This window comes from Melozone crissalis, unplaced genomic scaffold (assembly GCF_028551555.1).
Source record: "Melozone crissalis strain CALT ecotype California unplaced genomic scaffold, PUWL_Pcris_2 ptg000018l_1, whole genome shotgun sequence".
Lineage (NCBI taxonomy): Eukaryota > Metazoa > Chordata > Aves > Passeriformes > Passerellidae > Melozone > Melozone crissalis.
In genome coordinates, this window is record NW_026535796.1 from 16,886,243 (window position 1) to 16,911,587 (window position 25,345).

Below are 25,345 nucleotides of genomic sequence, written 5' to 3' on the forward strand. Positions count from 1 at the left end.
ATCACCGGGGCTATTAGACACGGCGGGGTGGCAAAGGAGCTGCCGGCAGCTCTGTCCCTATCCTGATGCAAACCCTTTTTCCAAGGGAGGTTTCTCGTGTGTTCATTTGACCCAGCTCGTTTCACGGGACCAGTTTGAAGGTAAAGAGGAGGACGATGCCTGTGCGAGGGAAAGGGAGAGGGAGGTACAGAGAGTGGGATTGCGTGGGAACCTTTGAACTCACTTTAACCCCATGGATAAGCCCTAATGGAGAACCGCATCCTCAAACATACAATGTGATGAGGTCATCGCAAACACAAGGGCGTCCTTTGAGAAACTGAAGGTTCATCCACTGGGAACTGGGCTGAAATGTACCATTTCACAGAGGCCAAGAAATGAATCCTTGGGAAACAGAACATTTCTTCAGAGGGAATATCTGACATTTCAGTATCTGGTTTTGCTGCATAACAGGGGGGGAAATGCTGATTTTATTTTTATTTTTATTTTTAATCCTAGTTCTAAAACAACTTCAATCCTCCCTTGGAGCTAGTCAAACATTTTACTGTGATAAAGTTCAAAATTTTCAGTGTGATTGTGCCAGAACATGTACAAGAGATGAAATATTATACATACTCCATCTGGGCTTTGTGGCATTGAAATATGATAACGAAATACAAAAGCACACAGAGCAAAATGGGAAGGCACAGCCGAAACAATCACGTTTTACATTATTGAGATGAAATAACTATGATATTGTCAAACAAGGAAAGTCAAAATATGTCATGCTGGATTTTTTAAAAGAGAAATTTGAATTCAAAGAGATCTCTCAAAATTGTTTCAAAGAAGTAATGAGCAGTTTTCCGAGGATAACTCAGGCTGCTGCATCAGGGTGAGAGTTTCAGGAGTAGTAAACATTTATTTTCAATGTTCGTCATTCAAACAATTGTGTCATCTGATGTCTCAAGGAACCATGGGGTTATTTCTGGCACGTATAAATGCGCTTTTGAAAATATTACTCTCCGCCAAGATTTGAATTTATAAACAAGAGCCAGAGGCCTTCTGCAGCAACTGCATTGTTTGAGACTGCCTAGATCACCCACCCACCCACCTTTTATTAATTCAGAAGCCTGGTCAAGCCTTTGTCCTCCCTGCTGGGTGTTTCAATGGCAAGACAACTGCCACAGGATGTGCTTTCAGCTCTGCCTCTCTCCCCTCTCTCTTTGATGCGGTTTGCTCAGAGCAGATCGTCACAGCATTAACCCTGGTCTGTGTGACCACATTTGATAAGTAACCTCAGACTGTGAGGCACATTTTTTTCCCGGCTTCCCCAGCAACAGGCAGAGGGATGGGTGCGGGCAGATCTCTCCTGACTCCTTGCAGGCAGGCGTGGGGTGCAGCACAGCTCACAGGGGGTCAGCGGCTCTCTGCAGCAGGAGGCACTTGTGAGATGTACAAAAGGCAGCAGCTGGTCTGTGGGAGCTTTCACCTGCACCACGCTGCTGCTGCGTTACACGGGCCCAGGCAGGCTTTGGTTTCCCTCCCAGCAGCTTTAGTAAGTGCGCAATCAAAGCCTCGCTGAAGCGGCTCGAGCAGGCACCAGTGGCCTGAGGCTGACATTGACGTGCAGCCTTGTTCCGCAGGACCAAGGAAATCAAGAGGCTTAGAGTCACCAGCTCGCTGTGCCCCAGGAGCTTCGGCTGAGACACTTAATCAGGCAGGAGAGAGGCAAGGATGGAAAACCAGCTCCAAGCGGGACCTGGGGGAAAGAAGCAAACCAGAGTGGAGAGGGGAGCAGGGAGGGGGCTTCACCTGCCCCTGGATCCTGCACAATCCAGCCAGAGCCTGGTGTTTGAGCGAAAGGGAAAAAAAGTAAAGGAAAAATTTGTGAACTATCATTAAGGAATGTCCTGCGCTTGATAAGAGTCCGTGGACAGAGACAGTGACTAACAGAGAGTGGGACACAGAGGGATGGGGGCTCAGGGGCCCCAGGCAGCAGTGGGGAAGGGAGAGGTTGGTCCAGAGTTCCTCCCAAGCAGTGCTCATGAATATCTGCTGGAGGAGCATCTATAAAGGAGAAGGGTCTAGCAGGCTCCCTCGCTGCGGGGGAGAAAGCCTTTTGTGTAGATCAAAGGCACGGCAGAGCCCTGTTTATCATAGTCCTGGGCTGGAGAAGCACCAGCCTGCATTCTGCATCTCCAAATAGGACAGTTTGTTAAACACGATGCCTCTGAAATGTGCTAAGGCAGCTACACCAGCAGGATTTGTTATATGCAGTGCTGAACACATTAAAATACATTCTGAGAGGATGCAAGGCAGGCTGGAGCACAGAGACTCGGTTCTGTTAGACTGAGTGTGGAGCAAGCCACTGCAATGCTGCCAGGGAGGATTTGGTTTTTCCTCAGGCAATACTGAGTCTTACTTTTTCTCCCAGATCAGCTGGAGCCTTGGAGAGGGCAGATAAAGCCGGTGGGTGGTACTGCCCCCTGCTCTTCCCTGGGGGCCTGGCCCCTTCTGTCATCTTCTCTGGGAGAGCCAAGTCTGGGAATACCCATGAGGGGTATGAGTGGGTGTGTCCTGTTAGAAACACATGGAGAGGCAAGAGAGAGAGAACAGGCTGCTGTGAGGGGCCAGAGCTGGCAGCCGTGGGGTGTGCTGCCTCCTCAGGCAGCCCCTCCTGCGCCCCAGCAAGTGAAGGTGGTCCCTGTCCAAGGGGCTGGGGGCTGGAGCCATCTTCAAGCAAGCCCCCTGCCTACACAGCACCGGAGGGGTGTGACCTACCTTGCTTAGCTCTTTTGCAAGGTGTTGGGTGGGAAGGACTTGGAGAGGACAGCGGGCCCCTCTGGGCCCAGGCAAGGGAGGCAGCAGGCTGGCATAGAGCCGGCAGCTGCCTGCAACTTTGAAACAGCCAGAATATCAATACCCTGTAGGTGTCTCTGGTTTTTTGGTGGCACATCTCGCAGCTCTGGCCGCCTGTCCCCTGGTGTCCGCCAGGTGTGACCCCAGCTCTGCAGGTCCTGCAAGGTAGCATGTCCCATTTGGACACTTCCATAGGATCACTTCTCATGAGAGGATCTAATTCTGCCCCTGGGGCTGGGCTGGGGCATGAAGATGATGACAGGAAACTTTCTTTACCAGGAACAAGACACAAGCTGCTTTCAGAGCAAGGCAGCCTTTCTGTGTTGGAAGGGTAGCACAGAGATCTGGTGCAGGCTGCTCTTTGATGGTGCTGCATAGTCAGATGGACAAGCTTTCAAGGAAAAAAAAGCTGTTGTGAAAATTGTGTTTTCTGATCTGTGAAAAGTGACAAGGCCTAGAAAGAGGAAAAGTAGGTTCTATATTGGCACAAATTTTTTGCTCTTCTTTCAAGGAAATCTCAAAAACTTGTTTCTGGTCAAGGCATTTTGATTTGAGGCCTGCAAATGGTTGCATTTGAATCTCTGTCTTTTAAATAATTTTGTGTATACACAAAGAAGCAGCAGAAAAATTGTCATTGGAATACAAATTTTAAAAACAATATCTGGACATTTTCTCTGAAGCAGAATAAGACATACTCAATGTCTTTGAAAAAATAGCATTTTTAGATGGAAAAAACCCACCAAGCCCCACAACAAACTAAAACACAAAAATTTAAGTTAAAAATCTGTCATCTGAAGGAGCCAGAGGGAGCCTTGTGTGTACCCAGTGTTACTGAAAGGGGCTCCAGCTCTTGCACAAGACTCCTGCAGAAGCTTTGCTATCTCAGCAGGTTGGGCACAGACTCCATCCCCTGTAAAAGAAGGTCACATTGGAGCAGAGCAAGATTTTTTTCCCTCTTTTTCATGCTCCTCGGTGGCCTCCCACACCCCTTTGGCTTGCCACCCTTATTTTTCAGAATTCTGAAATGCTTTTTTGCATATAGCTGCTTTTACCCCCAGCTGCTCACCTCAGCAACTGGGCTCCTCTGAGCATCCATGAGAATCCTCTTTTCAGTCCTTTTATTCTACATCTGAGATTGTTTTATTGTCCCTACAGTATGTTGAGATAGTTGCTGACTTCAATTTTCACCCTTTGGGTTGTCATTTTCTCACACTTGAAAATACTTCCTACAGTTTCCTTTGAAAGATGCTACAGAAAATGTGCTGAGTGGTAAATTTATAAGCTATAAGATCAGAGAGGATGGTTAGACTATGTAGTCCAAGCTCTTCTACCCATGACAGCTTCTTGAGTTTCACAGCCATAACATACTTTGCAGAAGAGAAGTCAGGACTAGCTTTTCCCCTAAAGCTGCTTTGCAGTAGTTACCTTCCTGAATGCTGGAGGACTAGAGTCAACACGCTGTTTGACCCTGTGTCTCAACCCACAGGTCACCTTGCTTTCCCCCACACAGCCTTCCAGAAGGCTCGTGGCTGGCAGGGCCAAAAGCCATCCTGTTGTGCACGTCCTACAGGCAGCACCTTGAAACCAGCAGCAAGTCTACAGGTGGGCACAAAAACCTGGTACGACAGGCAACCGAGTGCCTCTCCCCTCCCAGAAACATGTCGTGATGTTTGATCAGCCTTGTGGGAAAAACATACCTAACTTTGCATTGGGGTTTGCTTGGCATCCATCTCTGGTGACCAGAGGTTTCTGTACTGATGGCTTCAAGGACATGGCACACCTGGAAGCAAAGGGTGACACGCTGTCCTCAGCAGTGCTGGGCTTGTGGCGGTGATGCCAATACGTGGAGCAGCTGTGTTGGCCAATGTATAATTTGGAGCTGTTGCACTGTCACTGACATATTTTATGAAAATCCTTTTGCTAGGATTTTTCTCCTGAGAAGCTGAGAAGCCTCAGAAAAGAAATGTAAACAATAACTATCTGATGGCTGTGGAATGTGGTCTGGAGATGGTTTACCAACAGGTGCATCTTTGATTGGTCTCATGTAGATTGTTTTTACTTGATGACCAATCACAGGTCCAGCTGTTTCAGGACTCTGGTCAGTCATGGGGTTTTTATTATCATTCTTTCCTAGCTTTCTGATGTCTCCTTTTTCTTTCTTTAACATAGTTTTAGTATATAATTTTCTTTTAATATGATATCATAAAATAATAAATCAGCCTTCTGAAACATGGAGTCAATATTCTCATAACTTGCCTTGGCCTGGGGACCCTCAAACACCACCACAGTTGCATCTCAAAGCTTCTCCATGTGTTTTCTTCCTCATGGATTTTTTTTTCTTCTTTTTTTTTTTTTTTTTGCCAGCTATCATCTTCCTTAACCCCAGGAGTAGCAGCTTTATGGCTTCTGTATCTAAAGGTCTTACATTCAGTTTTCACAGGAAGCATACATATTTTACATCTCCTATTAATAGATGAGACACTACAGGGTCATCTCTTGGACTGACATTCTGCATTTGTCTCAAGCCTCCCACCCTGGGTAATTTACCTCCCAAACCCTCCTCGGTGCTTAGCAGATGCAAAGCAGCCTGATTTGCTGCAAGAAAAAATGAACAGGCCATGTGTGGATATGAGAGAAGTGTGAATCTTGAATGGAGACAGTTGGTTTTTGAGGGTTGACTGTTGAAGTGTGGCAATGCTGAGAGTCAGCAGATACCATCCCAGCAGGCTTTGTTGCCTGCTGGCAGCCCCAGGTGCTGTGTCAGTGATAGCAGTGCAGTGATTATACCTGGGATTAGATTTCCACATGACTGCCACTTGTAAATGGTCCATGATTATACCCTGGGCTGTGGTTCTTGTGGTAGTGAGCAGTGCAGACAGGTGAGCAGTGGGCTGTGCTGTGGGGGCTGCAGCTCCAGCCCCTCCATTTCCCTCATGGCCAGAGCCCTGCAGCCACCTCTGGCTCCTCACCCACTGTTGGAAGCCCCAATGGCTTTATGGGGACTGTGGCTGCTGCAAGGCAGGAAAAGGCATCTGCCATCCTCTCTCCCTGGTGGGGAATGGCAGCAGGGAGAGGTGTGAGCTGCACTCAGGGGGGGGCCTGCAGCCCCTCTGACATCTTTGGCACCTGCTGTGGCATTTCCTTGAGGAAAGCAAGCTGAGGGAGAGCTGCCCACAGGAAAAGAGCTGTCTGTGCTTTGTGTTCAGGTACAGGCAAAGGTGAGGCAGATGACACAGGCAAGCTGCCTGTCCTTTGATAGCTGAGAGGAGCCTGTCTCACACCCTACTGAGTGGGTCTGCTGGCCAAAACCAGGAGGGATGGAGCAGTGGGAAATGGAAAGAGGGCTGTGGAGACCAGTGTTGCAAAAGTGTCAGAACTAATGGGACAAAGTGGGATTTCCCCTAAACCTGGGCACCACACTGGGGTCTGGTAATGATCCTGCCCCCTCTAGAAGGCTGTGAATGTTTCTGAGGGGCTGCAACAATAGAAGCTATAGAAGGAACATGCAGAAACAAAGTCAGAACTCCCTCCCAGCTCTGTCCTCTTTGATTTGAGCTGGTAAATTAGTGACTAAGCCTTGTTTGGAGCCCTTTCTTCCAAGGTCAGCTGTGCTGTCACTTGCAGCCATTGCATTCTCTCACTGCAGAGTGGCTGTGCTGCCATGCCAATGACACCAAGAGTAAGGAGCTTCTCTCCCTGCCTGGATACCCCCAGCCATCTCCCAGCCATTTGCTGCTGAGGGTTTCTAGCAGGGAGGGAAAGCTCAGGTGCCAGCTCAGTGGTGGTGTTTTCAAACTGCAGAGGCAGGGAAGGGGAGCTGCCAGCAGTCACGAGCCCAAGCTGCACCCCAGGCCAGCCCCAGTGCTCCCCACACCAGTGCCCTGCACACCCAGCAGCCTGTGCCCTTCATCCTAGATACTCCTAGTCCCTTTTCCTCATTAAAGTAAGCTGATTTGGCTAATGATTACAAAATCCTGTGAGAAGGATGGGTAGGTAATCAACATCAGATGTTGGGGTAGGCACTGCAGTAGTTTTCCACCAACAAGTATGATGCTGCATGAGCTTTTTCCTTCTGAATTCTTGCTTCTGATTATTTGTTGCTTTTTTTTCTTTTCTTTTCTCACCTTGTGGACTGAGATTTCCTTGGCTTAATCTCTGGCAGAATGTGAGATGCTTCTCCTTTGTGTTAGTTGATTTCCACTGCCAAAGTTCCAGGTCAGAAGGGTGGGAGAAAGAGAGAAGATGCCTTCTCCTTTCTTAAAAGGACATTGCTTGTCTCTTTTCACAAAGCAGGGAAGCAAGGTGGTTCTGGGGCCTGTTATTTATGCATAGTGCAGATGGAATGTGTGTTCCCCGCTTCCCAACAACAGTTAAGCAGCAATTTACTTTTTAAGATGCAAGGTAAAGACTTCAGAGCTTGTTGGTACAAGGGTGAGAACAAAAGATTGCAAGAAGACTGAACCAAGTGCCACTGCCAAGCAGAGGCATCTTAAGAAGGTGTCTCTCATTTTCCCAGGGTGCTTTTCCCAAAAATGCAGGACACCAGCCCAGGTCCTGATAATCAGCCCTCCAACAAGTGACCCCACTACAGCCTCGCTGTAATTCTGCATGGCCCCTTTCTGGAACAGCCCCCAGATCTACTAGTTTTCATCTTTTTGCTAAAGAGTAAGTGTATCCCCAGGATCCAGACCAAGTGCATGCCTCATCTTTGAATCCCACCGTGCTGGTGACTGAGTAGGGGGCTCTGAGTAGCCTCCCACTGGGGTTGACAAGGATGGAGGAAAACACCCATGTGCTCTAACTACAGCTCACCAGCCAGAGAAGCTGTGATGCTCAGGGTGTCCTCCCAAGGAGGGAGGAAGCAAAGCCCCTTAGCAGAGCCTCACAACAGGCTTTCCCCCTGCGACCTTAAATGACTGCACGCAGTGTTTGTAGTGCTGCCCGCTGTTCCCTGTGTGCGCGGCGAGGGCTTTGTAATTAATTTATACGAGATGCACAGCCAACCGTACTTGCACAGCATACTACAGATTAAATTCAACATCAAAGAGCAGCTGGGAATGTTTCTTGGCATATATAGGCCACCTAGTTTAACATTTCAGCTGTTTCTGTAGTTAACTGCTTCAGCCCCTGGACAAAGCCAGGCAGCTGCCAACAGCTGGAAAGCTCCAGCAGAATGGGTAGAGCATCTACCCGTGACCTCTTTGGCTATGTGGCACTATCAGAGCCACAGCCATGCAGGACAACAACACCCTGCATGACCACAAAGGTGACTATTCAAAGCAGGAACCTCATTAGAGCTGTGGCTGGTGGTTTGCTGCAGGTGCGGCTTCCCTGGTCAGCAGTTGTGCCCTTCTCAGAGACTCATGTCACTGGTTGTGGTCTCTGCCACAGCAGTGCTACTGCCCAGCAAGCTCCTGCCCTCTGCTGAGTTTTTGGTTGGTCACACCAGAAGACCATTGCTGTCTGCCTCTAGCTGCTCCCAGCCAGGATACCAGTGCAGCCAGAGCAGGGTTTGCAGACCCTAAGCCAGAGCATGCCCACCTCATCTCCTCATCTTGAAAGCTCAAATTCAGGGCTTCCTGCAGGTGACACTGAAGTTTTCAGTGGGGTCACCCACCAGGACGGTCGCTGCTGCACCACTGCCAGTGCAGCAGCACCTCAGAGGAACAGTCTCTGCCAGAGGTGGGTGTCCCCTCCTCAGCCACCACTGCTGGCGTGCACCTCCCTGGCCTGTAGCCATTTGCTCTGGGCTGTGGAGCTCCTCTCTCCCAGGTTGTCACTGACACCAAACTCACTCCCAGAAGAAACCAGAATGCGTTTATACACCAGTGACAGATTTCCTCCTGATACTAGTGGTTTATTTGACAAAAGCATAGAAAAAATTCATAAACAGTGAACTAAAGCCAAGGCTTTTTTAGTAACTTCACTGTGGGAAGCAGAGCACCTTTGCTCGTTGGAAGCCAAGATTTACATTAAAAAGTAAATTACTCTTCAGTGTCCTTTGCTCTCTGCAGTGCACTGGAGCACCTTCCTGCAAGCAAAACGGTGCTTGTTAGGGTAGGCTGCAACAGGCTGCCCTGCACCTGACTGTAGTATCAGCAGGAAAGAATCTTTTAGGGAAGACACGACTTGTTCCTAGGAAATAACCTGTCCCTGCACGCTGCCATACCCTACTGAGTCAATGTGAGCCAGGCATCCACAGAAAGCTGCCCACAAGGATTCTGATGCAGGAGGAACCCGAAGAAGGGAAAAGCACACGATAAGAAAAGTAGGAGTTAGCAGGAGCTGCTCAGGGCCAGCAGGATTCAGGGCAGGTCTTGTGCAGCACCACCCTGAGAGTCTGCTGTGTGTGGGGCACGTGATGGGGACGCAGCACGGTGGCATTCAGCCAGTCCCTTGGGAAGAAGAGCTCTGACCTACTGCCCACAGCCTGGTGCCAGTATTTGCAGGGTCCCATGTCCCTGCTTTGCATGAGGCTGAGGTCAGGCAGTGCTGGCTGTGCCAGCTCCCTCTTTCCCTGCTGGCTGGGAATGTTCAGCAGCACTATGGCAGACAGCATTGTAGCTTAGCACATGGTGGTCACCAAAATGAGCGTGAGGGAGTGGTAAGAGCTCAGTCAAGGTAAACAAGGGAAAGCTTAAAAGAGACAAAACATTTACGTAGATCTGCCCTGGTGACAGAGCAGGGACAAAATTAAATTCCTCAAGCCTTGGTTGATGGGACTGGCATTGGATGAGAGGCAGGATCTGATCTTCACACCAAAGGGACAGAGCACTTGGTTCTTCTTCAGTCACTCCTTCCTCTTTCACTGGTAGCCTGGAGGGCCTCTTGGGTTTCCTGTCACCAGGATGCTGGCCTGCCCTCTGCCCTGGCCGTGGGGCATCCTGCCTGACCTGTTGGACACTGATGTGTGTAGCTGAGAGCGCTTGGTAGCTCATGGTGGGACCCTGAGAACACCCTTCCCTTGGGAAGCAGGGCTTTGGTGACCATCTAGCAGGATGGGAATGTTCCACTGCCTGCTAGTTATATAAATACAACACTTGGCATCTTTGCATATATGCTTTTAATGCCATGAGTGCCTTTGCCAACTCCCACATTTTCCAGTGTGCTGAGTTCTGTTCTCAGTATATTTTGCCAATTTACTAAACATGTTTTCAGTCCCATTAGGGTAAATAGAAAGCTTCCTGCATCTGGCCTCTTCATGTCTCTGGGCGCTCTGACAGCTCCCCTCATGCCAGAAGTGAGGCCAGTTCCCAATGCAGCTGTTCCTGGAGTCTGTTCTCCTCTCAGGGAGCAAGGATAAATTGCAGCTTTTCATGGAAGCATGGTGAAGAGAAATGCACCCCTTAAAAGTGGGATTCAGAGTCAGTGATAGGTTTGGGGAGAAGAAACTTTGAAGGAAGGAACAAGAATTAATCCAGATTCTTCATCTGTAAGTGACACAGACTTTGTCCCATTCCTGTTTGCCCTTGCATCAGGGATGTGCAGAAACCTCTGAAGCAGCAGGTGTTAACAGTAAGTGAAGCTGTCCATCGCAGCTCTGGACCAAAACTGCACTTTCCTCTGCCAAGAGCCAGTCCCAAGCCTATGAACCACTTCCAAGCGAATAGGGGACACAGTAGGATGCTGTCTCCAGCAAGTGCTTCTGCCTAAGAGGTTTTAACCTGAAGTGATATAGGAAGTATAACAAGCAGCACAAGTCACCTCGCTTTCTAATGATCAAAATTAAGCTTTAAATGCAAAGCAATAGTAATAACAATAGGCAGGCTTGAAATAAGGCTTAGATGTCACCATGTTTTCATCACCCTCTTCCTGAAATTTCTATCCATAGCCAGAAAGTGTCAGCAGGAGGTACTGCATCACAAGAGGCCAAGTCTCTGACAAGGTCTGTTGATCAGGATGAGGTCCAGCTCTCACTTCTAGCCTTGACCTCAGGCAGACTTGGCCTGAATTTTAAGCATCATATTTTTATTCCCCACACAAAAAGCCAGAGAAGTTAAATCTTGTATCAGCTGGCAGCAGGCCCACAGCAAACAGCTTTTCTTTTCAGATCTGGGTCAGCCCCTAGGCCAGGCAGAGCTTGAACATTGTCATGGGTGGCCAGATCTGCAGGGGGCCAGGCAGGGCAAGGCCCCAGCTTCACACACTGCTCCAGTGTATCCTCGTCATCAGAGGTGCCTCTGACTCTTCTCCAATATTTACCTTGAGAATGAGATGCAAACTGGCCTCAGCCCACACTTCCTGATGAAATTACAATGACATTTTTCCAAAGAAGTGTAAAATATTGTTTCCCTGGGCACTGGGAGATGAATAAGGCCAGGTAGTCAAGGAGACAAAAGGCATGAAATTAAAAAAAAAAAAAACCAGCACTATCAGACACATGAAAGCCTACTTTATAGAAAATACTGGGAGCTACTTTGAGTGCAATTAACAGTTTAGAGCTTTACCTTTGTGGGAAGGACATATGGGGAAAAATATGTTCATCATTTCAATTCAACTTTGCTTATTACAAATGTGAATTCCAGCTTGTGTTTCGGCATGGATCTACCAAGGCTGTGCACTTCCAAAGAACATTTTAAGTAAGTAGAAGCCAATGAATGCTTAGTAGATTTTCTAGGGTCATATCTGACAAATCTCACTACTTTTATTAAAAAAAGTCTTTCTGGGGAAATAAAAAAGTCCACAATATTCACACTTGATTCCTGAAGTCCAAAGTTTGTTCTGGTAACTTCAGCACAGACTAGTGGAAGCACATTAGCTTGGTGCTGAGGAACCAAACCCCATGCAAGGCTCCCCCATATCTTTTTAACCCTTATACTGTCCAAGATAATTTTCTGACAGCTTCTTTACCTACTTTCTGCATTCATGCAGAGCTCTTTTTGGTTATACAAATCATTTCCTCAGCGTGCTTTATTACAGGAAAGCAGCCTCGCACTTCCTTATTCAGCAGAAACAGCTCTTGCAAACAGCCCAAACACCTTCCCTTGGCAAAACTCCACACCTGCGAAGCTTTCACTTATCAACAGAGATTTCCTTTGCCGTTTTTGGGTAGCAGCATGTCAGGCAGGTCTGCCCTGTGACAGCAGCAACAGCTGTGCCATGAGCAGTGCCCAGGGCTGCGGGCACGTGCCCCGTTCCAGCGTTACTGATGCTCCATGGCTGGCTGCAGAGCGTCCCCTCCCCGCAGAAAGGCTGTTTCAGGGTATGCAGGCCACTAAGGTAGTCTTAAAAAAAGTACCCACAGCAAAAGCCCCTGTCTGGAGATCTCAGCCTGAGACACCCCAGATCTAAACAAGACAGGCTTTGGGATAATTGTACCAACTCTTCATCCACTTGAGCGAGCAGAGTTTTGGAGACAGGAGCCCAGCAACAGCACTAACACTGAGGCTGCTGCTCAGGGCAACTCCTGAGAGACATTCCTGCTCTCACTGAAGGATGATTTAAGAAGGAGTGTACAAGTGCATACAGAGGGCACAGAAGGACATGTGCCCCCCCCCAAAGCTCTACATTCAATTTTGCAGTTTTGTTTTCCCCTCGTCTTTTAGTAGGTTTTAACAATACCTGTACATAAGCCTTTAGGTGGACTTGTACCAGGCAAATGACCCCTCTGGTTACAAAAAGATCTTTGCTTAATTGGCCAAAAAGCCTCTAGGCTCTCAAGAGAGCCTTTGTCTGTGTTTTAACAAACAGCAGTCACCACGGTATTTTAAGCTATCTAAGGAAATGTGTATCTTAAGGTAAAAAATGAGTGTTTGAACTGGCTTTGTGAGCATTTGTGAGCATTTGCTGTCTCACATTCTCCTGCACAATGTTCCCAGCATAAACGGCGGGCTCCTGTTTTGCAGACGTGGGCTCATTAGGGCTGATCTAAGCCTCCTGGTGCAAGTGACTGCCAGGTTCCCAAGGGGACAGCCAGGAGAGTGACAATGAATTAGCTAAAGCCTACCTACTTTAATCCTATAAAGGCAGTCTGAGAGGGGTTTAATGAGATCTAATCTCACACGTGTTGTTTTTCCATGGTGTGTTGCTTTTGGCGGTGTGGTATCCCAGTATGACAGACCCCCACTGCTGCCACCCTGGCAGAACAGGCTGTAGGGCTGTCCCCTAGGACGAACCACCAAAAAGAGCCTTCTGCTCAAGCTAACCTGAGGACAAAGTGCCATTGGATGGACTGAATGGCTCCAGCACCCCAGGAGCTGGGCTCACCTTGGAGTCAGACCAAGCAAGGAGGTGGCCAGAACGCATCTCTGGAGCTAGAGCAGAAAGGAGGGGAACAGGGATGTGGCAGGGGAGCGAGGAGGGACTTTTTTCTCAGGGTGGGGAACAGCTGGATTTTCTCTGCTGCACCTCAAACGGTCTCCTGGAGAAACCAGGGCTTGTGGCAAAACCCAGGTGGTGCAGCTGGGCTGGGTATGCTCCAGGGTGTTCACTTTGGGGGAAAAGAAGACTTTTTTTCTGAGGAAAGAGAGCGTGGGAGACAGGAAGAACAATATAAAACAGCTTGAATTCCAATGGCTCCTTGACTTTTAGAAATAGAATAGGTTACATCAGGTTTTTTCATATAAGATGAGAGAGAAAACCAATTTCATTCCACTTGTAGTGAGGTATAAGATTATATGGGACTAAATTTGTGTGTGGGCAGTTTATTAGCAAATGGAACTGAGCAGAGAAGGTAAACAAACAATCTTGTTTTAGGGAGACTTTGTCATTATATCGCTGGTCACAGGCTCCCCAGGGAAGGCAGGCAAGCCTCTAATTGGACTTATGCTGCAATCAGCAGCTGGCAAAGATCCCTGCTCAAGTGTAGGAGCATTGTGAAATTTGGCTTGCTTGAAAAAACGTGCCATTTTGCCTAGTGATGCCAACATCTACGTGGTTTGCAAGTGTTTGCTGAGAATTGGTTACCTTGTGGCCACTGGGACTGCTGCCACAGCCGGGTGGGTCACTGGGTACAGAGGGTTCAGAGAGATGAGCTGGGCAGAATCCTACCCCCCTAAAGTTAAAAAAATGATGGCTTCATTTCCAGGCAGTTCAGTTGCTGGCAAAAGAGTGCAAAGGAAACAGTTATTTCTGCAGGGCTGGTGCTTCAGCCTCTTGGGCTACGCTGTCACCCGAGTGACTCAATGCCAGGGGCTGCACCCCTGTGTGGAAGGGAGAAGGATGGAGGAAGGCAGCCTTAATTTTACAAAGTTTAGGCTGCCAGGGAGGTTTACTTTGGGGATTTTTTTTGTTTGGTTGGTTTTTGGGTTTTGTTTTGTTTTCAGGCATTTAGCCATTGGTTAAAGTGCTCTGACTGGGAGAATGACTTTCCAGACATTTCCCTCTCCACTCCTCTGCAGACCAGCCCTGTGGTGACAGGGACACCCATGTGGCTCATGAGCCACTTCTGAGCATCAATGCCTTGCTCCAGCAAAGCAGACTCAACTTTCTTTGTCTTAAAAAGTGTATTCATACATCCCAATATGATTTTGATTTTTTCCACCAAAATGTGACTGTGGTCAAAATTCTGCACCTGACTGTTTATGAGCCCTTTTCCTCCAGCAGATCCACTACCCATCCCACCATCTCCATCTTACATTTAGTAATCTCATTATTCCTTCCTAAGGATACTACTTTGTACTTGTCTTTATTAAAGTGTCTCCTGTTATTTTCAGACTATTTCTTAAACTTATCAAGAGCACTTTGAATTCTAATCTTATCAAATGTGCCTGCAGTCCCTCCCAGATTAATGCCACCTGCAAATTTAATAAGCTTGTTCTCATTCCATCATCTGAGCCATTAATGAAAACATTGAATAACATCTGCTACAGGAATGATCACTGCAAAATTTCAGCTGATGAATCATTCCAACTTGACAATTAAATGTGAGCAGTTTTAAGCTACCCTTATACTCAGTCTATAGAAACTGCCTTTGGGCCATGCTACCCTAAATTGTTTATGAGGCTGTCATAGAAGTCCAATGTCATAAACCTTACTGAAGACACATGACATTGACTGCTTGCTCCTGCCTCATCCACAAACCCTATTAACCTGTCAGGAAAGAAATTGGATCGGGTTGATACAACCTATTCTTGACATATTCCTATTAACTTAAAAGTTTCTTTGCCTTATTATCTAGGTGCTTCAAAAAATTCTTCAATTATTTGTTTTAGGATTTTTTTCCAGAAATAGTTCAGCTCATGGCTTTATAATTTTCTGACTTCAGTCACTCCCTCCCTTTATTCAAATGAAACTCTTCTTCTCTGCCTGGGAGCAGGATTTGCAAAAGCTCTCCACGGTGGCCATTATCTTCAGAGAGCTGCCTCAGGTCAATGTTTGCTTTGGGCTTTTGAAAAATCTCTTCTCTATCGGCACAAAAGACTGTGAAAACCAGGGGAGATGTTGTTCCTGCACTGCCTTTCTTTAATGCTACTCATTTTTGGGATATAGGAGGACTTTACCCCTTCCCTATTGCTCTAGCAGGAATAGGGATGCTCTGCTGCAAGGGCAGCAAGCCCACTCGTTCACCCACCGCTGTGTTCGGAATGTGTGAGCACATTGGCAGGCTCACCAGCTGTGCTCAGGTTCCGCAGAAACCCATTAAGCTGATTTTAGAATTACTTTCTTATCACCTAGCTTCTTCTAAAGAGAACTCCGATGCTGAGAATTAGTAATGGATGATGCCATTTGCATCTTTCAGGAGGACAATGAGAGAAGAATTAACAGCACGGCGATACTGCCAGGTGTTATGATGCTAATTTTTCAAATAAAGGGTCAGAGGGCTTCAGGCAGTTATGAAAGGAGGTCTCTCTGTTCTCCCCCGACCTCCCACTCCCCACTGCATTTTAATTGGCAGTGGAAGCGGAGTACAGGTCGGTGCTGGGGAGCACTGGGAAAAGCAGCAGGCAGATGTGCCCAGTGGAGGGGTGAGCCTGCTATGTGCATGTGTCCGTCCAAACCCTCTCATGACAGATGTACTTGAGGAAAACCAGTTTGCGTGAGGAGCTTCTGTCAGTGGCATATGTGAGCAATTGCCCGGCCGCCCGGCTGAAAGGAGAGCGCTATCAGGCAGCGCTGCTCGGGCACAGCAGCTGAGCAGCTCTGGGCTCAGACACTGAAAAGCCCCCGGCATATGGGGCGGGCAGCCTCTCCCTTTAACCCTCCCCAGCCCGACAGATCGGGACACGAAAGGGAGTCGCTGCTGCAGACCGAATTGCCGGAGCAGGCGGTGACTGCCGGCAGCTGTGGGAAGGGATAACCAATCCCTCAGGAGGCTTTGTCCTTTGCTGCTGGTGACACTTCAGGTGGTATGGGGGGATGAAGGTGCCACCTCACTGCCGGGCATTCCTGCTGCTGTGCCCGCAGGAACGGGTTTTTCTGCCCCTCTTCTCCAGGTGGACTTCTTTGGCTCGGCATAAATTATTTGCAAGTGGATAAGAGAGGGAATTATAGTGCCTGAACTTCTAGCAGAGTTCCACCCCTTCTCCAAACTCCTGGGGGCAGCAAGGAGAGCAGCAGGCATGGGGTTGTAGTGAATGGTGGGCATTTATTTGTCGTGGCGGAGCTTGATACCCACTCTTCACCAGGTAGCAAGGGTGTGTCTCCCTCAACACTGGTGTAGGTGAAGCTGGTCATTTGGGAGGGCTGGATACAGAGTGAGAATGGGATGTGCAGGCAATGAAGTGGGAAAGGAAGACTGAGTTTGGAGAGGCAGGATGGGTTCCGAGGAATGTCTGACAAGGTGCAAAACTGGGCAAAGCTGGGGGGTCCATAAGGAGCTGAGAAGCAGGAGCTGGAGGAGAAACCCACCTAAAAGGGGGTCAGCAGGATGTGGGGAGGGAGGAAAGATGGGGGACAAACATTGTGTTGTTTAGAATTAAACCTTTGGAATACCTTTGTGTTATCCCATCTAGCTTCCAGTGATGCCCATGAAAGCCTTACCCTGTGGCATTGCAGCCCCATCAGTGTCTGCTGGAGGGAGTCACTTTCTAACAGCACTTGCAATTACTGCTGCTGAAAAATGGATTTTCTGCACTCAACTAAAGCCTTATTAAGTTGATATGAATCCGATCCAATAAATGATTCCAAATTAAGTTGGGCAACAGCCTCTGAATGAAAAGTCCAGTTAATGAGGGAGCATTGTATCCAGAGGGTGAGGGGGTGGGTGGAGGAGGGGGCTGTGCCATGCACAACGGTCTCTCGGTGTCATATTCTGCACAGAGGGGATTTTTATTTATTTGTCTCCTTTTCATTCTGGGATGACACAAAGGAGGAGAAAATAACTCCTTTTCTACTCCAAACTGGAAATCAATGTTGCAGCTGTGCAAGCAGCACCCACCCTGATTTGCCTGAGAGAAAAGCCCCAGTTAAATGAGGGGAGGCTCCCAGCAGCCAACAAATTATATTACAGGGGAAGAAAGATTCAAGCCTCCCTTGTCTGATAGCGGTTCATTTACTGAGCAGCATTAACCCTTCTGTCTGCTGCTTTGTTGGTTGGCTTGGAGATATGCCCAGGCAGGCTCCCTGTGTGACCCCACTCCCAGGAGAGCTTCCCCTCATGGGCTGTAGGGTCACCCATAACCTCTGAATAACCCCAGCATCTGCCACTCTGCCTCATTAGGGTCTGGGAGTTAATGCTGTATGGCCGTCTCATGTGTGCCCTACACTGGTAATTAGCTTTCCAAGGGGAGGGCTGGGACCAGCTGAGAGGGAAAGAAGATTCATTACTAGCAGTGGGGAGGGAAGGGCTTTCTTTCCATTGCTAACCATGCTGGCTTCCCAAAGGATCTGCCTTTAAAATCTTATTTTTGATTTTCTTTTTCTAAGCGGAAAGCTGAACCATTGAGATAATTTGTCTCCTGATGCTTTCAGCTCTGCTGTGCAATGGGATATGAGACACTTAAGGATTTTTTTGGATGAATCAGTAGACCCTGGTATTTCTGCAGGGGAAAGTGTAAGTAAGGTGAATGTTTTTGACAGGTAGATAGCAGCTCCAAGCTGAGGATACAGAGAGATGTGAGCTCCTGGGCTAGACAACCTCCCACATCTCAGAAAAAAACCTCCAAGAACTGGACAAGGAAAAAGAAAAAGAGTTAAAAAGTGAACTAAAAATAGAAACAACAGAAGTGCTTACAAATGAAAATAAGTGAGGATATTCTGTGGTTTAAAAAAATGAATCAGGATATTGAGAAGTAAAGCACAGAGAGGCATACATTATGGAAATAAACAAAATGAGTCAGGGTTAAAAATAGGCAAATACTGAGAGCAAGCAATGTTTAACATTTACTGACTGCAAGAGCAGGAAGGAACTCAGACCCAAGCAGCAATAAAGTAAGGGCATTTCAGGCAGAGCAATCTCCTGCCACCCCTCCCATTGCCTCCCAGCTAAGCAGCTTTAGCTGCAGAATGAGACAATCGATGCAAGAAAAAGGAAATGAAAGCAGCCTAACAAGATGAAGAATCAAACACATTTGGACTTGAACTTAAATGTTACTTGAATTAATAAGACACTTCCAACTCCTATGTCAGACCCTGACACTTTTGTTCTCCATTTTATTCTCCTTGGAGGGCAGTTACACAAATCAGTGTACGGGTAATGGATTACAAGTCCGAAGGAAGCATCCACGGTCCTCCAGTCCGGCTGAGATGCTGTGCTGCTCCCTCCTTCCCCCCAGGCTGCCTCTAAGCTGGTTGTGTGTCCCAAGAGGTTCTCTGGACTCTGAGTCGTTCAGAGCTCTTCCTATTTGTGCACTCTCCAAGCTGCAAGTGGAATGGCAAATCATGAGAATTACTGAAACAAGCCAACTTGTCCTCTTGGATTGGGGAATGCAATTACATAGCTGCATAAAATGAGGAGGATTAATGCTCATATTTGAAACAGGGAAAACCACAATAACAGGACTGAATTCAAGAAAATTGCTCTGATTTTTGATTTATGAAAGAAAGAATAGCATTTTTTGTCTGCCACTCACTTTAGGGATCCTGAGCCTTCTGTTCTGTATTGTCTGTGAGGGATTAAAAAGCTTTTCCATGATACTGAAGATTATTTTCCTTCTTTAAACAGAATTGAAAAAGAAATAAAAATCCAGGTGCACCTTTTCTTACAAGAATGGAATAGGGCACGTTGAGATAGTCCCTGCTATGATTTATGTACACCAGTCATGTCTGAGGGGGTGTATGAATAATATCTGCCTTGAAAAGGTTGTGGCACATCCACCTCTCTTGTTATTATTGATCCCAAGGGCAGAAAGGTTTTGTTATTAGTTTCTTTAGTATCATAACCTTGGCTTCAGGCAGGGACAGTGCAAGGCAAGGTTGTGATCCCTGAAGGAGGGACCTCTATGATCACCTCAGGCCACTCATCCAGCTGGGTCCAGAAGAAACCTCTCAGTGCATCACAAGCCTCAAAACACCCTGTGACAGATTAGGACCTTCATTGTGCAGGAGCAACTTCCTCATGTGTGACAGACAGATTATTTTATTGGTAGAAAGCATCTAGAGAACCCCAAAAGAGGAGCCCCTTATCACCAGTAGACCATTATAACGCACCACAGGAGATTGCTTGTTGCTTCTGATTACCACCAGTTTAAGCACTTAGTGAAACAGTGAATCAAACAAGAACTTAATGTCTATCTGTGGCCTCATCCTTCTAAGGACATGGAAGTGAAGGATCAGATGAAAATCAGTTTGTTCCTGGCTGTCATGGTTACAGACCCAACAGTCCAGCAAGGACTGGGGAAACTCAGCTGCACCAGCTCCTTAGCAAGCCCATGGTATGCAGCACCTTGCAGCAATTGCCCACCATGCTGCCAAACAGGGCCCATGCCCCCAGAATAACACTAGAATCACAGGCAGGTGCATGAGTGTTCTAGAAACACCAAAATAAGTACATCTAAAGCATCAATACCTCTTGTTTCTATCCATCCAACCCTTTATACCAATGCTTTCCCCAAAAAACTAGAGTGACAGGAAAGAGGTGCTCAGGCAAGGCTTCACTTAATTTTCCCCCAGCCTGCACTGAAGGACACATTTTTGTTTTAAGAGGTCCAGATTATTCTGACCATGACAGGTGGTCTTGCAGCAGCATAGCATACGCTCCATGTCATGAAAATCATCATAGAGGGGCACAGTTGTTCTCTGGCACAAGAAGATGGGATTGATTATCTGCCAGGAATATTATGTGAGTTTTCTTTAAGTGACAGAAGAATTCCCATTTTCAACTCATTTAATCACAGGCCACTGAGTATTTTCCCCGGAGTCCAGGCCATGGTGCCAGGCCAGGTGACTGTCAATGCTGTATCCATGGGGTGATTACTGAGTAATGCCCTGAGCTGCCTGGTCTTGCTCATGGTAATAAGCTCCCCGTGGTACAGAACACCTTGATAGGTACAGCCCCGCAGGGCCAATGAGTGCTTCCAAGGTGTCTGTTAGAAAGCTTAAAATCCTGCAAATCTGATGGCATGGCTCCCTTTCCAAGAAACGTTTGATTGCCCAAAGTCATTATTCTCATTGCCTTTTTAACCCTAAGGGAATTTACACAACACAGTGGCCGCGGTCCTAATCCTGTGTTTGTAACACCCCAGCTGGAAGCCATGGGGATGGCTGTTTTGTCACAAGACAGAGAAGTGTAATACTGAGGTGGAGAGAAAGTGAAAGAGGAGCTGAATGCTGTAGAAACACGAGTCCAGTTGTTTTGAGATCCCTGCTGCCCTGCAAAAGAGCAGCACATTGTGAGCTGTACTGGGGTGATGTGTTTTCCATAAATTGCTGTACTTCTCTGACTTATGCTTTTGGGGTCATCCAGAAACCCTGCTAGAGACAACAAAACAGAAGGTCCATAGAAAAATAAAAGGTTAGGCAAGACAGTGTGACCTCATTAAAATGTTTTTTTTTCCCTTCTTTCTGGGCTCTAAATCATCCTAACTCCACTCTCATGCAGTGTGAGAAAGCAGCTTGTTCCCAGGCCTTTGGAGAATATGGGCTTGGAAAGAAAACCCAGTGTTGGTAAGGGTATCTTCGCACAGGCTGGTTAGGATTCAAAAGCTGATGTCAACGTTTGTCTTGAATTTGGCTGCATTTCCCAGACTGCTGGTGGGTAGTCCGGCATGGTCCCTGCCTTGGCAGAGTGTTTAGAGGGAAGGAGATGATCTTTAGAGGGAAGGAGATGATCTGGCTTTGTTTCACAGAGATATGACCCAGGCCACCTGGCTCAGCCATTCTGAGGCTCTTTTGCACCCTGTACTGACCATGCAGAGACTGTCACAGGCCAAGAAAGTGGCTGCACCACCCAGCCCCAGCACTGCTGCTGCAATCCCTGCAGGGTGTTCACTCCTGGGGATGCAACCCTGCTGTATTTGAGGAGAAGGAACATCAGGACCTTTCTCATGGCTGCTTTCCACTCTCTTAACCAGGCAGTGCCAGTCTGAAACCAGTGATTCTGGTAGGGAAAGGAATAGAGAGAATGTGGTCTAATACTTGAATAAGGCAGAGGATACAGACCAAGTAGATTTTGGTTTCAATATCACCTTCTCCAAAAATTTGCCACGCAACATGTTGTCAGTTGCATAATTAGTAAGGAGAAGGTTCAAACAGGATCCTTGTTATTTCCTATCTTGACAAAAAGCCCTCACCAGAACCATGCCTTCAGCTGATCATTGCTCCCTGTCCTGGCAATTTGCTGCTCCCACAGCATATCGTCTTTCCAGGGCCAAGAAAGGGGTATTTTGCCCATCTTCCCTCCCAAGCTGAGGAATGCCCTGTGCAGCCTGTGCTTGATTGCTTGAGTCAGTTTGATAGTTCATCTCCCGTCTTTGCCATAGAATCTTGTTGCTATGCCTCTTATATTTGTGTTTGTTTTCCTGGAGCCACTGCCTTCATTGCCAGTCTCTGTTGGCTACACAAATCTGCTCTGTTGGCTGCCAGATCCCATTTTGGTCCCCACACAAATGCTAGGGAAGAGCTCTGTGCAGCTGCTGTCCCTAGGGACTCACCTGCCACACCTGGCAATGCAATGGGTGCAGCCAGCCAGCCTCTGCCCAGGCACAGCACCCACCACGCACAGTGGGAAACCCCACTCCCAGTGCCTTCATCCATCGACACCTGCACAGGAGCTTAAAACAACCAGCCATAGTCAGAGCCAGAGATAAAGATGATTCAGCCTTTTGCAGACATCTGAAGTGTGAAATTGGGATGATCTTTTCCCATATGTGAAGCAATGAGCAAGAGCATTTGTGGAGGGAGAGGTAGTACCTGTCACGAGCATCACTCCTACAGACTGGAGAAAACAGCAATCTTTTGCAGGGAGTCTTAAAATTTGAACTCATATCTAAAAGGCATGTTCATGAGTATCTATTTCTGTTATTAACAGAGATATCAGGGGATGACAATTCATTTCGATGGGTCAGGCTTTTTTCTGGGGAGGGGGGGAGGTACAGACTGTAAAATTATTATAACATGTCCTTTCTGTCATCATCAATGTGCCAAACCACAGTGTGTCTGGGTAGCTCCACATAAACACTGCTGAGTCAACCCAGAGATCATATTTGGTCTCTAACAAGTCTGTCTCATTTTCTAATTTTGTGACATAAGCTGGAGGGATGCAGAAGTGGGAAGCAAATATGATGAGTATATAAACAAAACAGGGAATATGAGTCAGTTCCAGTATTCAAGTCACCGAAAACAAACCACTTTCTCTCAGGACTGTGACTTAGGGTTGAGCAAGCTTTGGTGGGCCCTGTGCTGGGGATATGGTTGGTAGAGAAGAACATCTGGGAACCTGCATGTTGGTCCAAAGAGCAGTGGGCTCAGGCCAATGCGACATCTTTAAGGCTCTTTGCCCTGCAGCCGTTTGTGCCTACTCTGTGGAAAAAAGGACAAGAAATTCATCACCTTTTCAAAGTGTACTGGATTTTCTTTTTTTTCTCCTCCCACAAAATACTCTTTGTGGAACATGTAGTCATGAGCCTCACTAATTGGCTTCGTCTCGAGGATAAAGATTTCCATTCTGGAACCAGTCAGAAAATATACTCCTGGATTTGCTCCTCTAATTTGGAAAAATGACCTTTCCCTTTTCTCAAATTTCTGAGGATGAAAGTTTTCCTACCTAGTCTTGAGGTTTAACATCTTTCAAAGGCTCTTTCTTCTAAAATGTTATAGGACATTTTAATTAAGAGGAGATAATAATCCAGTAAGAACTAAAGCCGGATCCCACTCTCATCTTCAGACCAGCTAATGACTAGCCACCCCCTTTTGTTCTTGCCTGCAGGAAGGAAGTCCTAGTGTCTGGAAACTGGCAGACCTGAGGCCCTGAGTTCACAGTAGTGAGAGCATCATTGGCAAAGTAATCTCATTTTCTTGGCTTCCTACTGAAAATTGCAGCCAAAACCTTTAAATATTGTTGCTACTTGGCTGGTTCTTCTCCCTGACACTTCATTGTCCTTTTATTCTTGTGGTGATCTTTGGTTATGTTTTGGGTTTTTTCAGGGAGAAATTCTCTCTTGGCAGTTGTTACTATTGCACAAGCTCCTCAATAACATTTTTTTCTCTAGAGAACTGATCAGGGCAGGTCAATTGGTGTTATTTGTGTAGGCCTGCATATAAAATGCTTGCCATGCCTTGACCCTTTTGAATGATTACAGCTAAAGGTGCACAGATTATTCTTTAACAACTGCACACAAATTCAAATTTGATTAGATAAAGATGATTCCAGGCATTTTTCTCATTCACACACTGGTGACAGTCCTCTAATTTGTACAAGAAATGGGATAATTTTGTATTAATTTTCTGGTTCTTAATTATATAAAGCCTAAGTCTGCTATCAGATATGAACCACAAAGCAGAGTGGGTCAGAAGTGTAAATCTGATTGTGCAGGGAAACAGCATATTTAATGGCTTGCAGACAAGTAAGTAGCATGTCCAAATCCCAGCGTTGTTATCAAACATGAACCCTTTAATACAGGAACATTTTGTCCCCTCCCTGCTTTGAGGAATGTAAAAAGGCATTTGTGTGAGTCTTCATCTCCTCCCAAAGCCAAGGGATGCCCTCTGGTTTTCCTGGGTTCAGGACAGCAAGTCTCATTCAGTGCCAGGAGCAGAGAAAGCAAAGCTGAATATTATCTGTCATTTCACTGCCTCTATGCTTTGTGGCCTCAATGTCAGAAAGCCCATTTAAAGAAGCACATGGGGATCTCTTGCCCATCACTGCCACCCTTGAGACATTGTAGAGCTTTATTGCAGAGGAGTCCGAGCAGACATTGAGCCTATCAGCTGCTTCCCCTTGGCTCAGTATACAATTCGTTCATACTGTTCTTTTATTAGTTTGTGGCTGATCCCATCTCTCCACTGAACAGTGCTTCTTTGGTATAAAATTGCTGTCAGCACTGACAGTTAGAATTACTATCCTCCCTTATTTTGGTTATTTGTATTACTCCACAATTTATTCACCTGTCATGGTTTCCTGATAGCATATTCATCTCTGTATTTTGTAAGTCTGCCTATCTTCAGTCCTTTCCCACAATCATCACAACTTATCTAAAGCCAGCCTTGAAATCTGTGATGGAACTTGAAATACTTATTTGAAGTCACTTTAATTGTGTTGGTCCGATTCCAAAGGAAAAGAATTTGAAATTAAAGAACCCACACCAAACCCCAGAGCTCACACAATTCCTCTGGTAGTTAGAATTTGAAAGCTAAGCAGTCAGAATAACTAACACAGATGTGTCTGACAAAAGTCAGATTGACTCTGTCTGGTGTAGCCCTACAATGCAAAGGGTTAAAAATACACATTCTTGAGCCCAGTGCAAGGGGTTCTAGACAGAGACACTGGCCAGTCCTCTCTCTACTCCAAGGAGGCCATGTTGTTGTGTTACACAGGGATATGGAGACTAGCAGAGCTATCCAAAGATAAGGGTGAAGAACAGGGTGGGGCTCTTGCAGACCAGGTTGTTCCATGATCCTGCTCTTCCATTTCTCTCTCTTTGCAAAACTGTGTGAAAAATTAGTATGAAAGTGCTAAGAGAGGCAAAGAGAAAATTACCCAGGTGGCAAGAAATTAAGAGAACATGAGGAGAAGAAAAAGCTAGACATGCATAACCTGAATTGTGCACTGTAGAATGATTGCTCAGGGTGAGGAGAGAGATTTGATGAGAGAGATGGGAGCATATAAACACTTCACAACAGCAGCACTGAAGGAGGGAATTAGTCACACATACAGAAGACAGTAAAACAAAATTAAAGAACTGATGCTGAAGAGATTGATTTTGCATGTTTCCACTGCCAGACTCCCCAGGAGCAGGACAGCAGGACAGCAGGACAGCAGGACATGTCCCACCAGCCTGTACAGTGTGAAGTGCAAAGGGCTAGCATAGCCCTGAGAAGCTCCTGGCAGCTCTCCTTGCTGGCAGTGCCTCTGGCTCAATTGCTGACTGGGAGCCATTGGAGGCACAGGGACAATCTCACAATAATTGCATTCTGAGTCGCAGGGAAAGCTGCTTTCCTCTCAATAAACCTGTGTGCAGCTGAGTGTAAACAAAGA

At 46.8% G+C, this 25,345-nt stretch overlaps 1 protein-coding gene across 2 annotated transcripts in view; it reads right to left on the bottom strand.

Annotated features, from left to right (window-relative positions):
• Positions 1-1,050: 1,050 nt before the first annotated feature.
• The window catches only part of SYT13 (synaptotagmin 13), a 176,017-nt gene continuing 151,722 nt past the window's right edge, over positions 1,051-25,345 (bottom strand). For both annotated transcript variants that reach the window (XM_054276215.1, XM_054276213.1), the window contains exon 7: positions 1,051-1,062. The gene's annotated coding sequence lies outside the window, so the exon portion shown is untranslated. The remainder of the gene's footprint in view (positions 1,063-25,345) is intronic.